The following is a 15,510-nucleotide window of genomic DNA, read 5'->3' on the forward strand; positions in this document are numbered from 1 at the left end:
ATCTGTGCGAACAAACTAGGAAGTACATGATGTGGATGTAAGATTTATGTTCCTATTTATATAGATTGAATCAACTCAAGTTGGCACAGGTTCAGAAGGAGATTGAAGAGCTACTTACGATGTATAGAAATAAGCAAAAGGAAGCAGAGAAGATTGTCATAATATACATCGATGTATACAATGGAGTGCAGACAGGCAGTGATTTGACGCACAGGATGACCAGTAAGCACACAGAACAGAGCAGCCAATCACCAGACAGGACACGACCACTATAAAGCCAGAGGGCACCAGTTTTCCCGCGCTCTCGGGACCCAGCCTCTGAGACAGTCAGAGCTCGTGAGCTAGCCAGTGCCTGCACCATGTGGTAGCTAGGTTAGTCTGGTCAGGCTAGTGTCAGGTCTCCAGTCAAGTCAGCATAGTGTCAACCCACAGTTGAACATGTATAATAGTTTGGACGTTGAATAAAATCGTGTTACATTTTATCAAGTGTTGGAGGTCTGTCTCTCGCTACACTGCATCAAGTGCAGTTCAGCTCGACCCAGCCTACCCAACACATCAGAGATGAATAAGAAACTGGAAAAGAGAGTTCAGAGCCTCATCCATGAATCACAGGAGATCCGAAAGAGTGAAGAGAACCAGATTGTTGAGTTGAAGATGATGGCTGAGCAGAATGTTAACTCTTTAAAAAATAATCCTTTAAAAAAGCTGCATGGTGGCTCAGCGGTTAGCACTGCTGTTTCACAGCGCCAGGGGCCGGGTTCAATTCCGGCCTCGGGTGACTGTGTGGAGTCTGCACGTTCTCCCCGTGTCTGCGTGGGTTTCCTCCGGGTGCTCCAGTTTCCTCCCACAGTCCAGAGATGTGCAGGTTAGGTGGATTAGCCATGCTAAATTGCCCCTTAGTGGCCAAAGATGTGCAGGTTAAGTGGGGTTATGGGGTTACGGGGATAGGGCAGGGGAGTGGGCCTAGGTAGGGTGCTCTTTCAGAGGATCAGTGCAGTCTCGATGGGCCAAATGGCGTCCTTTTGCACTGTAGAAATTCAATGATGCTTAAAAAAAAAAATTCCATGATTGGGAGAGAAAGTTACACAATGTTGTAGCAGAACTGGAGCAAGAGAAGTTTGAATTACAGTATCAACTAACTTTGCCACATTTCATTGAATTGATTATGGAGAAATGGCTACTCAGGTATGCAATACCCCCAATGCATGGGAAAAGGGTGGATCAACCGGAAAAAGGCTCCATTCCAGGCTATTCTCAAGGATATGATGCATTTCTTCAGCACAAAATGACTCTCATATCACCTTCAATCCTAAAGAAGTACAGCATTCCCTTTGACAAGGGAAGAGATCGTGTTGGAGGCCTAATCGAGAGGAAAATCTGGATAAATTGACCTTTTTGCTATTGAAAGAAGCAGGCTGCGATGATCTAAATAGAAAACCAACATCTTTGGAGAAGATAATTACGGAAGACACCGGTACCTCGGTCTCCAATTTGACCAAAAGCAAGTCTGAAAAATGAAGCCATCTTTTCATATTGCTGGTTCATTTTGTTTTAACGCTTGTATTTAGTGTTTTTGCTATGATTACAAAGGGAGAGAATGATTGAATTTTGCAGGGGCAATGCAACCTTTTGTAACAAGACACAGGAGTTCCATTTAAATATTAATTTGCAGATGGGAACATCCTGCACAGTATTTCCGGCTGTTCTGTCATGCAGTATGTCGAATATAGAGGCCAGGTGGTGTTGCAGTGGCAATATCACTGGACTAGGGGTGAGACCAATGCTTCTATGGCAACTGGTCGAATATAAAACCAAACAATTTTGAAATAATTGTAAAACCTCTGGAGTTGAAAGTTAGTCTCAGTGATGGTGATCATGAAACTACCATCTTAAAAGGAGATACTACAGATCGATAGGAGTTATGCGGAGACCCCAGAGGCAGGGCTTTTAAGGGAACGGCGGAGGCTACAGGTGGAGTTTGGCTTGTTAACCACAGGGAGGGTGGTGGGGCAGCTGAGAAAGGCGAGGGGGGCGATCTATGAGTAGGGAGAGAAGGCCAGCAGAATGCTTGCACAGCAGCTTAGAAAGAGGGAGGCAGCCAGGGAGATAGGGAAAGTAAATGACAGAGATGGGAACCTGGTTGGAGATTCAGCAGGGGTGAATAAGGCGTTTAGGGATTTTTACAGTCGGCTGTATAGGTCGGAACCCCCTATGGGGCCGGAGGGGATGAGGCACTTCTTGGAGGGGCTGAATTTCCCAAAGGTGGACGGGGAGCTGGTAGAAGGGCTGGGGGCCCCGATCGGGTTGGAAGAGATAGTGAAGGGTCTGAAGGACATGCAGGCGGGTAAAGCCCCGGGGCCGGATGGGTACCCAGTGGAGTTTTATAAAAAGTTCTCTGGGATATTTGGGCCGGTGTTGATGAGGATGTTCAATGAGGCAAAGGAAAGAGGGGTGCTGCGCCCGACGATGTCACACGCAACAATTTCGCTGATTCTGAAGCGGGACAAGAACCCGGAGCTGTGTGGGTCCGACAGGCCAATATCCCTGTTGAATGTGGATGCTAAATTGCTGGCCAGAATTTTGTCCTCCAGAATTGAGGATTATGCTCCGGACTTTATTGGGGAAGACCAGACGGGGTTTGTTAAGGGTAGGCAGTTGGTGGCCAATGTAAGAAGGTTGTTAAACGTGATCCTGATACCCCCGGAAGGTAGGGAGCTGGAGGTAGTGATCGCAATGGATGCAGAAAAGGCAGAAAGGGTAGAATGGGATTATCTGTGGGAGGTACTGGGACGGTTTGGATTTGGGCGAGGCTTTATTGACTGGGTCATGTTGCTGTATCAGGCTTCTGTGGCAAGCGTACGGACGAATAGGACAACATCGGACTATTTTAGACTGCACCGGGGGACGAAACAGGGATGCCCCCTCTCCCCACTATTGTTCGCGCTAGCTGGAGAGCCGTTGGCAATTGCTCTGAGAGCCTCAAGGAGCTGGTCCGGGGTGGTGGTGGAATACAGTGTCTCGCTCTATGCAGACAACCTGCTTCTGTATGCATCGGACCCAATTGAGTGGATGGAAGAAATCAAGAGGATTCTAGCGGAATTTGGCCGGTTTTCGGGGTATAAGCTAAATATGGGGAAAAGTGAGATGTTTGTGGTCCCGGCGAGGGGACAGGAGAGGTGATTGGGGAAGCTGCCGTTTAGATTACTAGGGGGAAGCTTTAGGTACCTAGGCATTCAAGTGCAATGGGACCGGCTGCATAAATTAAATCTGGCCCGACGAGTAGACCAAATGAAGGACGATTTTCGGAGGTGGGACGCGCTTCCATTGGCACTGGCTGGGAGGGTGCAGACGGTGAAGATGACGGTCCTCCCGAGATTCCTGTTCGTGTTTCAATGTCTCCCCATCTTTATTCCGCAGTTCTTTTTTAAACGGGTCAACAAAGTGATCACTGGCTTTGTTTGGGTGGGCAAGACCCCACGGGTAAGGAAGGTAATGCTTGAGCGGAGTCGGGGAGAGGGTGGGCTGGCGCTGCCAAATTTTAGTAACTATTACTGGGCAGCGAATATAGCCATGATCAGGAAGTGGGTGGTGGGGGAGGGGTCGGCAGGGGAGCATATGGAGGCGGCTTCATGCAAAGGCACCAGTCTGGGGGCGTTGGTAACTGCGCCTCTGCCGTTCCCGCTAGCACGGTACTCCACCAGCCCCGTGGTGGTGGCGGCCCTGAGAGCCTGGGGGCAATGGAGGAGACATGTGGGAGCAGAGGGAGCATCGGTCTGGTCCTCAATCTGTAATAATCACCAGTTTGCCCCGGGAAGTATGGATGGGGGGTTCCGGATATGGCGGAGAGCAGGGATTGAGAGGATGGGGGATATGTTTATAGAGGGGAGCTATCCGGGTATGAGGGCGCTGGAGGAGAAGATTGGGTTGGCGAGGGGAAACAAATTCAGGTATCTGCAGGTGTGGGACTTCCTATGTAAACAGATGTCAACCTTCAAGCTCCTACCAATCCTAAGGGGGATTCAGGACAGGGTAGTTTCCAGAGGGTGGGTAGGAGAAGGGAGCGTCTCAGACATTTACAAGGAACTTATGGGGTCAGAGGAGATGCAGACAGAGGAGCTGAAGCGCAAGTGGGAGGAGGAGCTGAGAGGAGAGATAGAGGATGGTCTATGGGCGGACGTGTTGAGTTGAGTCAACGTGTCCGCAACATGTGCCAGGCTCAGCCTGATATAATTTAAGGTCGTTCACTGGGCTCACATGACAGTGGCCCGGATGAGCAGATTCTTTGGGGGGAAGATGGTGTGCAAAATGTGCAGGAGAACCAGCGAATCATGACCACATGTTCTGGACATGCCTGAAGCTTCGGGGGTTTTGGCAGGGGTTTGCAGATGTCATGTCGACGGTGTTAAAAACAAGGGTGGCACTGAGTCCAGAGGTGGCGATTTTCAGGGTGTCGGAAGACCCGGGAGTCCAGGAGGAGAAAGAGGCGGACGTTCTGGCCTTTGCTTCCCTGGTAGCCCGGAGACGGATACTATTAGCTTGGAGGGACTCAAAGCCCCCGAACTCGGACACATGGCTATCGGACATGGCTAGCTTGCTTTGTTTGGAGAAAATCAAGTTCGCCTTGAGAGGGTCACTGTTAGGGTTCGCCCGGAGGTGGCAACCGTTCGTCGACTTCTTCGCAGAAAATTAATCGTCAGCAGAAGGGGGGGCGGGGGTTAGTTTAGCTTAGAGTAGGGGGTTAATAAAGGTGGGACCTGTAAGGGAGGAAGACGGCTTTTGCACTATGTTTATAGATTCATGTACATTGTTTATTTTGTTGTTGTTATAATACCAAAAATACCTCAATAAAATGTTTATTAAAAAAAAAGAAACTACCATCTTAAAAACGAATGTCCTTTAGGGAAGGAAATTTGCCATCCTTACCCCAGTCTGGCCTAACAAACCATTCAGTTGGGCTAGGCATGGGAACAAATGCCATTAACACTCATGAAAGAATTATTTTTAATGACATTCGGGGTTGTTAAGTATATGAAAGGCAGGATTATTTTGCAATATCTTCTCTTCTTCTTTTCTGATTGAACAGACCTGACATTGCCAGTTTATTCAGAGAATCCTATTGATAAAGAAAGCTGGACAGGGGAGGGAATCTTGTGAACCTCCTGGGAGCAGGAAACGGGGTGAGTGAAATGTCAGCTACCGGACAATGGGATGAAAGTTGGGAAGTAATTTTATGGCATATTTTCCCCAATTTATCCTTATGGCACTACTATGGTATCTGCATGTCATTCATACTCAGTAAAATACATGGTCACCAGATTAAATTGTACCTTTGCGATTAAGTTGGCAGCAAATGGAAAAGACGTGCCTTCAGATTCACAACTGGTTAAAGGTAGCACGCAGCAGGAAAGCTGGGCATCCTGGTGGATTAAGAATAGGAGCAGCTTTTCTTGTATGTGGAACTTTGTTGGATCAGGGTGAGGAGGCTAAGCCAAAGCATTAAGCTCAGACAGTGGCTTTCCATGGCCTGGCTGTCTGAGAGAGTGTGGTATCAGCTCCAATGATCCAAGTGTGGCAGCTGGAGGGGAGGGAGGTGTGGGAAGAGGGTAGGTGGAGGGTGGGGGTGGAGGGGTTTGTGTGGTGGTAGAGGTTTGGGATCTCAGCAGCTCCAGTTCAAAATCCTCCTCTTAGACAGACAGAATGCTGCTGCTGGGTTGCGGCAACCGGATGCCAGTCTGGGTGCCATTTAAACAGGTTGTCATACCTTCGACCCTATGAGGTGATGGCAGGACTGGAGACTTCCTGCTCGTGTCCTCTGCGCAATTGGTCGGGCATCTCGACTGTGCCTATCTAATTGGCTGGCCACTGCGTGATTGCGGGTAGCCAGTTGTCGCGCTTCCAAGCGGAAGTCCCTTTTGTGGTAATGTGCATCAATGTAAATGCATGTAGGCTAGCTGGACACTAGAGGGAGCACCAGAGATATCTCACACACACACACACTCAACCAATAGATCAGTTAGATAGGACACGACCAATGGACATTCACGATACACACAAAGGTGACACAACCACAGGAGGGCATTACACCAACCAAAGATAATGGACACCACACACATGATCTGCTCTTTCCAGTGGAGACAGTCAGTGAGTAGAGACACTGGGTTGATTCAATATCACTCCCACCACGTGCATTGCAGCAACTGGTTAGTCAGTCTGGGTAGCTATAGTAGGATTAGCAGTAGTGTCAAACCCGAGTAATAGAAGTGTAAATAGTTTAATAAATGTGTTGAAGTTATCTCCACGTCTGAACCTTCCTTTGTCAAGTGCACCACAAGGAAGCCGCTTATGTTACACCTACAACATAACAAATCATGGTACCAGAGTGAACTGTTTCAATCCATATAGCCATACCTCAGCGTACAGTGACAACCAGCAACGATACCCAGGCAAGGTATTCGAGATCCGGGTTCCGCAGCAGCTCCAGTGCCACAGCGATCTCCGTGAAAACTGGCGGGTATTCCTGCAAATGTTTGAAATCTTCCTGGTAGCAGCCGAACTAGAAGACGTGGCCGATGCTGAAAAGCAGAGCTTCTCCTCACCATCGCCAGTGCCAGAGCAGAAGAAATCTTTTAAAAATTCAAGTTATCCAAAGGGCAAAACAGGAGCGACTTCCGGGCAATCCTGGACAAATTTGGCAAATACTGTGAGGAAAACACACTCCAACCAGCAAGAAAAGGTAAGAGAAGCGCCAGTCCTCACCACGAGGCCGAGATCCCGGAGCAGAGAACAATTATGATCAGTGGCCATCTTTCTAAAGGGACCGCACTTGCGCGAGAAGTACACAGAACGGGAATGTCCGTTTGTGCATGCGCGAGATGCCACATATGCGCAGTCGCGAAAACGGCCCCCGGTACAGGAACAGTGAACGCTTCCTACGTATTATATCACATGCGTCATGACGTCAGAGGCCCCGGACCACGCCCATTTAAAGGGAAAACGTCCCAAATCAAAGACAAAATCTTTTAAAGCCATAAAACAACCTTCGTTCACCTGGAATGACAGCACAATGCCTCAAATTCAACCAGGAAATGAAATTAACCTCCGAAGAACCCTGCAGCAAGCAGTTACCTACGCCCAAACCAATGATTCTGACCTTAAATACTTCAAAACCGACCTTTACATTTTCTCTGGACCTCGTGAGTCCAATGCCAGCTCCGACACAAACAGTGATGATATGGTCCTAGAAGACAACGACTCAGACGAACCTTTCACCTTGGGAGGCTACCCCAGGACCAAATCCGATCCGCAACTAGACATGTTGCATATTGACGACCCCGACAACGAATTCTTCGGATTTGAGGATCTTCAGCCCAGCAGATATGACATCCCAACTCGTGAGTGCAGGATTGTGCTGCGGCCTGACACCAAGAGACAGAGAGCGGTACAAGCCCACAGAGAGCGGCTTGCTGCCACACAGAGAGTGGTCCACGCACCGCTCAGGATTACCGACTCACGCAAGACTCAACGCCGCAGTCCTTGCACGAACAAAAGGTGACTCCAGTGTCACAAGCCTCCGCAGCAAGCTTGTGGACAGCCTCCACGATAGAAGATAGAACCGACGCGCAGTTCTTGCAGGAACAAGACCATGAGGGTCTAGCAACCTCCTCTGACCAACTAGCGGCAGACGATGCAAGTCTGCCATGCTCAAGTAAACAGCAAGAAGACTATGACAGTCTACCACGCTCCAGTGCACAGCAGGACGACCATGACGGTCTATCATGCTACAGTGAAGTACAAAGCGACAATGACAGTCCATGCCAAAATGAAGGACAACAGCAAGACAATGACAGTCCATCCACATTGTTTGCGCCACCAGATGAAGACTCTGACAATTTACCCAACCCGAGTGAAAAACAAGCAGCTACTGAGGCTCTACCCACAGTATGTGAGACGAGTGACGACAGCATCCCACTTCCCATGCAAGATGTGCAAAGTGACAGACCTCAGCTAGTGTGTAGAGAGGCACTTGACGATCACTGTGAGACTACTGGTGACTCAGGTGACACCACGATACTTCCACTCACATTCGTTTGAACCTCTCCACAAGTCAATGCATTCCTGCATGTTCCGACTCCAGACGTGCACCTTCAAGAAATCTCAGCTGACTTCAGTGAACCTGCTAAGACTCCGGACGGGGAGCATCAACAAAACAACACTGACTCAGTTAAAACAGACCAGACTCCAGATGGGAAGCAACCAAACGCCGACTCTGATTCACGTAAGCCAGACTTTACTCCAGACAGGGAATGCCGCAACCTCAGTGATGGCACGCTCAGGATGACAGCAGATGCCACATCGACAGGAGATGGATCACCTAACAATTACATTGGGTCAGTAATAACAAGCAGCGGCTACAGTCCAAGAGAAATACACCAATATTCACCATAGCTATATCCACACATTTCTTCCACACCAGCAGTGCGGCCAATGACAGCTCATGCTGGACAAACCCAGTGTTAAAGATTTCTTCTGCTCTGGCACTGGCGATGGTGAGCAGAAGCTCTGTCTTTTCAGCATCGGCCACATCTTGGCATGCAGCAGCCAGCAGTCTATGCAGCATATTCTCAAACAGGCCAGCACACGGATTGCCCACTAATGGAATCAAGACCGAAGGAGGACTACCGCAAGTGCAATCTGCACGACAGACTGGATGCCTTAGTTACAGCCCAGGATTTGCTGCACCCTAGCCTGGCCAGACGGCACATTCCTTACAGATGCAAGGTTCTAGTTTCACACCATCACCAGGTATTTATGCGAGCAGCAATTCTGCTTCCAATTCGACAAGCTTCAACGGTTCTCAGCAGGATCACCTTTCCTGCACAGCATGTGGCCAGAACCAGTATGTACAGTCTCATCCAACTTCAACATATGCCACATCCATGACCTCGAATGATACTGTTGATAGTACCTCTTCAACATCAACACCTTATCAGCTACAAGATGCCATCCGACAGCACCATCACAAACATCGAAAATGGGACTCCAAATCAGACAGCGAAGTGATTTGACCACTTCTTGGTTCCTGTGGCACAGGGACGTTGATGGCGTTCATAACCAAGAGAGACATTTGGCCATGATGATTGATGGTTTTTGGACTCACATGAATGATTTGGACTTATTGTTCCCATGACTATATACCTTACCTTATCTACCTGTTCTTTGTTCAATTTTCTCAAAGTGTACAGAAAATATGTAACATATAAAAAAGGGGGGATGTGGTGATGTGCATCAATGTAAATGCATGTAGGCTAGTTAGACACGAGAGGGAGCATCAGAGACATCACACGCACACACACACTCAACCAATAGATCAGTTAGATAGGACACGACCAATGGACATTCACGATACACACAGAGGTGACCAACCCATATATAAAGGACACCACACACATGATCTGCCTCTTTCCAGTGGAGACAGTCAGTGAGTAAAGACACAGGGTTGATTCAATATCACTCCCACCACGTGGATTGCAGCAACTGGTTAGTCAGTCTGGGTAGCTATAGTAGGATTAGCAGAAGTGTCGAACCCGAGTAATAGAAGTGTAAATAGTTTAATAAACGTGTTGAAGTTATCTCCACGTCTGAACCTTCCTTTGTCAAGTGCGCCACAAGGAAACCATTTATGTTACACCTACAACATAACAAATCACCTTTCATTTCTGGTTGTGCCGTCAATGCTGCAACAGGATTCGACCAACATATCCAATGGCACCACTATGGCATCTGTTTTTCTGACTAACCACATTGTTCGAAGCTTCATCAGGAATACTTCAGTGTCAGTATGCCATATTTTCCAAGCAGAATAGATAAAAAGTTATGCAAAATGACCAACATGCAGCAGAACGTGACTGGGAACACAGGCCCAGTTCCATCACACATATTTACAAAGCCCGGAGAGAGAGAAAACTGGCAGTGGAATGTCCGAGCTGAGGATCCTGACTCCATTTGAGGAGAGTGCTATAGAGCTCTCAGGGAATGAGCAGTAGTAGGCCTGCTTTGAGAGCGAGGTTGGCCTGTGGGAGAAACGTGAGTAACTACTGATCCTTCATCCAGATGATCAGTCTAAACTGAGTGCTTCGTTGTTCAAACCCTTGACCAGGCCATGTACTAAAACCATGCCAATTGCCTTGCAAGAAGATTAGCTGAAGCGCCTGGCACGTCAACCAGCTGTGCCCCGCTGCCCACCCTCAAAAGCACCTCGGGGATGATCTCGGAGTAGGGCACGGATGAAGCGTCACAGATATCTCCACCATTACAGAGACAGACACAGTTTCTGAGTGAACTTAGCAGGCAAACTTCTGGGTCACTATCTGGTGAGCACCACGCGGCTTCTAATGAACACCAGGTGGGGGCAGGAACATCCCAGGGATCAGATATTCGGAGGTCTGATGGATGCCAGGACACAGACGTGCTCCAGCCAGTTGCCATGCCACTAGACACATTCATCTCTCAGCTGTTGGAGACACAAAGGCACAGCTGGGAATACCAGTGGGCATTGTCAGCAACATTCCTGTGACTACAAGGCCGAATGGAGGAGTCCCAAAGCCTCCTTTTGCAGGAGATGTTGCCGCCAAAACGTGGCACCCAAGCCAACACTGCCGGGGTGGCGGCTGCTGCAAAAAGTCTAGGACAAGACATCAGATCCATGACTGCTGAACTCCGAGGCATGCCTCAGTGCCTGAGGGTCATGGCTGAGGGGTTCAACACCATAGTCCTGACAATGGTGGGCCTCCAGGACTGGCAGTGCCAGATGATGTTCAGGCTTATGGAGCTCATCCCAGCTGCCCCTCCATGAGCCATGCTAAAAATTGATCCTTAGTGTCCAAAGATGTGCAGGTCAGGTGGGGTTATGGCATTACAGGGATAGGTGGGAGAGTGGACCTAGGTAGGATGCTCTTTCAGAGGGCCGATGCAGACTCTATGGGTCAAATGGCCTCCTTCTGCACTGCAGGGACTTTGTGAGATTCCAAGAGAACACCAGTGCAGCACCAGAGTAGACCGTAGACCGAGGCCTTCCAGGTCCCAGTCCTCCAGAGGATGCCTGCCAAGGGCATCTCAGGCAACAGAGCATGGAAGGCAGCAAGCCGCCTCCACTCCTTATGTGCACTCTGGAAATACACTGAGATTCAGTGGGAGGGTTTGCAAGTCTAAGGAATTATAGGGCCACAGAGTGGCACGGGTGAAGTTAGGTGCAAATAGCTGGGTGTCTTCAGCAAATGTCACAAATGCATATGTCACCGTAATAAAAACTCTTGTTCTTCACATCTCACTATCATTAACCCTCTTCCCTATGGGATAGTGCTTTACCCCATCTGGACACAGATCTTCACACAGGCCTTCAAATTCAGGAAAACAGTTAGGCCCACTCAAAGTGAAAGGACTCAGGCATTAACCAATGAGCCCTAGACACTCGCCCCTAATCCCTCGCTAGTGGTATGTGACAAAGAGATCAAGGGCTGAAACTCACAAGCACATGAGTGGGGAGGCAGCATGCTGAGAATAGAAAGACAGGACATCGGCATTGGCTGAGGTGCATCAAAGAGCTTTCATCACCCTCCGCCATTTTCTGATCAGCAGGCACAAGGGCTACCAGGCCCAGCACCAAGATGATTAAGGTTTACCATGACTCTCCTTCCTGGTCACAGAGTGGTTAGCAAGGTCTTGGCGTGGGGAGGGGCTTCTCAAGCTGCCGGACAATGTGGTGTTCCTATAGTGTGAAGTGGGAAGCGATGAGGGCAGCCTTGGTCCTTCTGACCATGCAAACCCTCACCCCGCCTGTCCTCCACCTTCCTGTTCCTCTCAGGACTCTTTCCCCACTCTTTTCTGGTCTTCTTCCTCATCCAAAGTGACAATTCACTCCTTCAGTTCTTCATCAGTAAGGTGGTCACCCCTCTGCTGAGCAAAATTATATCAGGCAGAGCAGACCACCACAATGTGGGAGACCCTGTGGAGACTGTACTGTCGGGTCTCACTGGGCTTATCAAGGTAGCAGAAGGGCATCTTGAGGAGCCTAATGCGCCGTTCAATCACAGACTGGGTGGCACTGTGAGCCTCGCTGTGGAGGGCCTCTGCTTCGGTCTCAGGCCACCACACTGACGTTATCAGCCAAGAGCTCAATGGGTATCTTTTGTCCCCAACAAGCCATCCCTGCAGCCTTGGTTGACCCTTGAATATTCCAGAGATTTGCAATTGCCCAAGGATGTAGCTATCATGCATGCTCGCTGGAAATGTGCACACACGTGCATGAACCTCATCTAGTGGTCGCAAACCAGCTGAGCATTAAGGGAGGGAACCCCTTCCTGTTAATGAACGGGACCCCCTGATAAGTGCAATCAATTATCGCCTGCACCTGTGTCAGACCAGTTATCATGGTAAATCCCACAGTCTTCCTGTCCTGCTGGGCCTGGTCCAGGTCAAAATGGATGAAATCTGAGGCCTTCCCATAGAGTGCATCATGGATGCATTTATGGGCGGATGACTACGAAATGTCACACAGGTCACCCGTGGAGCGCTGGAATGAAGTTGAAGGCTGCCCTAACCGTCACGACCACAAGGAGGGGGTGCCATCCGCCTCCACATGGCGCCAAATTGGACAGAATGTGGCCCAGACACCGCATTGTCTCCCTGCTGAGCTGGAGTCTCCTGTGGCACATGTTGTCTGAAGCTCCACGAAGGACACACGGGTCCTGTATACCCTCGATCTCCTTTGTGCGGCCTGTTCAGCTGCTGCTGCCCCCGGCCCCTGAGCCTGCCCTGCAGCCCCCGGTCTACTGGCACTGGGTGTTCCCTGTGTGTCGCCGCTCCTCGTTGCTGCTGGGGTCTGTGCTCCTCCAGCACTGTAATTAGCAAAATTGCCAGCTCCACTGACTCCATATCATTCTTGATCAGTAAGCTGCGAGGGGTGAGGGAGTGAGAGAGAGAGCGAGAGACCCTCAGGTTGGTGTCACAGCCGCTTAACTTCAGTACTTCCCTTGGCCCATTGTTCTCCCAGTCCGAGAAGCAGCCAGTCCTACATCTTTTTCGGCGGCTACTCCTCATTCACATCTCAGATAGCCTTCCATCTCCACTGCTTCACCGGTCGGTTCTATGCCATCGCCCCGTTCAGAATCACCTTTGGCCTCCTGTCTGCTGGTGCCCTCCCTTAGTCCCCAGATCACTGGGGATTTTGACAGGAAATATCAATGGTCAGCTATCTCTCATGGGCAGGGTCAACTGGACGGTTCTGTCCACCTTGAGGGTGAATGCATCCTCAAAGGTCGGTGGTGTCAGCACTTATGTAGACAGTCCCTCTCGATCCCATGTACCCAAGCTTTTGGAACCACAAATCCAGACCAAGTTGCTTCAAAGAAAACTTATTTTATTATTCATAATAATATTTACAACATGTGTCAGATCCCAGCCAGATCTGTCGAGTCGGTATCGACTCTGGCAGACTTTATATTGAACTGAACCCCCAAGTGGTTCCCCGCCCCCTTATCTTGTATTCTCTGAGGCTCACGGGGAGACTGATTCGACCAACCCAGTAAGCCTCGTGCGGGTTATAACACAAGCGTTTAAAACCATGAGTTATCACCCCTCACCTTGACTGAGAATGTGGGCACCTGACATTTTTAAGGGTTAACTCATGCGGGCCAATTAATTTGACGAGCCTGAGTCAAAGGAATGTTAAGGGGCACAAATACTTTCTGCATCGGGGATAGGCAAGACTAATAGGCACCCTTCTTACTCAGGCTCCATTATCCTGAGATCATTGTTAATCTTTTACACTAAGACTCCATTCATTTTTATCAATTGCCCCCCCCCCTGCTTTCTCTGGAGCTGGGCAATGGGCTCTGTCCCCTTGGACTCCCTGGACTAATGTGGAGAGGGATGCTCACCTCCTTCCTCCCCTTCGGAGGTCATGGCACCTGCTTTCTGTTTTTAAAAAACATTAGTCATTCGCACCGTGTAATGTTACCACAGGTGGGTGGAAAGAGTAGACAAGGGCTGAAGTTGCGACATTAACCTAGCAAAATACAGTAAAATACATTTAAATCGATGTAGTTCAGGTTCCCGCACTCCCAGGACATGTACTTGATCATGTCATCGGGGAGGGCCCAGGAAGAGTGCGATCAGAAATCTCATTGGTGCAATTCCTGGGCACGATTCAGCAACTCGACTGTAGTTAAACTCGGCTGAACAGCACATTTAGTGGGGTTGTACTCGATGTCTGTAGCACCAAGAAGCATCCAACAGCATTTTGCCTCAGATGTTTCTCCCCACGCTGAGAGGAATTTCCTGATGGCGAGCTAATCCCGCCAGCAGGAAATGTTCCTCACAGATCAGGGTGCCATTTTGCCCCGATTTTCTCACTCCCCACCCCCAGTTCAGGCCACACACCCCTCCACCCCCGTTTTTAACGCCCCCCTCACCTCCCAAATGTCGGGCAGGCCCCCGGGAGCCCCCCCTCATGCTCTGTCCATTCAGTACCTGACAAGGCCTGCCTGGACCCAACCCCTGGCAATGTCAACTTGGCACCTGGACACCATGACAAGGTCTCCCGGGCGTGGCTGTTGACTCCTGGGTGGGGCCTGTTGAATCTGGCATTGGGTATGCAAAGGGGCAATTATGCTCGTTTAAATATTCAGACTTGGATCTTGCCCAGCGAGGGTGAGATCCAGATCGTGCTGGGTGGAGCGAGTCGGGTGATTTGCGCGAGGTTTTGTGCCTGGCGCGGAGTCAGATTTGAGGCTCACGCCCATTTCACCCATTGCACCTGGATCTGCGCTGGGCGCAACGGATCGCTGTTTCGCTCCCCATCTTTGGTGTCTCGTGATATTTTGCGGCCATGACAGGATTCGTGCCCGTGACTAAAGGCCCGCTAAATCCCGCCGTTGCCTCATAAGGTCATCGATACAAAGTTGACTGAAGTGTTTGCATGTGACAGTGATATTCATTTGAAAAGTAAAGGTATTAAGAAACGATGCAGGAAGGGAAAATAAAATAATTTTCTAAAAACAAAGTGTTAGATGTTAGATTCCAAACCTGCTGAAGGTTTCTCCCTCACATACATATTTTACACTATCCATATGGCTACATTGCAATGAAACCAAATCCTGCATATGTTAAGATCTGTGTGAACAAAATGACTCCATTGGGTATTCATTCTGGATACAATATTAATTGTTAATTTAGATGTACTTTATGTTTGGTGTGAATGATGGCCCAAATCTGTACTTCTTAATGAATAAACATTTGTGATCAGCGAGACAAATTAAACCTGGACAATTAATAGAACATGTTAGGAATATTGAGGCAGTTGAACCATTAAAATTAATCCATCCAACGGAAGCAGATTCAATTGGGCGGGAATCTCTAATAATGGGGCTATGTCCCCACGCCGGCATGAAAACCGCCGCCAACGACTCCGGCGTCAACGGCCCCCGACCGGCGTGGCGGCGATCCCGCGGGCGC

General features: G+C 49.3%; 1 protein-coding gene across 4 annotated transcripts in view; it reads right to left on the reverse strand.

Moving 5' to 3' along the window:
• Positions 1-15,510, reverse strand: part of LOC140428420 (collagen alpha-1(XIV) chain-like) — a 295,003-nt gene that overhangs the window by 67,548 nt on the left and 211,945 nt on the right. The gene's annotated exons all lie outside the window — the stretch shown is intronic.

Source organism: Scyliorhinus torazame, chromosome 8 (genome assembly GCF_047496885.1).
Source record: "Scyliorhinus torazame isolate Kashiwa2021f chromosome 8, sScyTor2.1, whole genome shotgun sequence".
Lineage (NCBI taxonomy): Eukaryota > Metazoa > Chordata > Chondrichthyes > Carcharhiniformes > Scyliorhinidae > Scyliorhinus > Scyliorhinus torazame.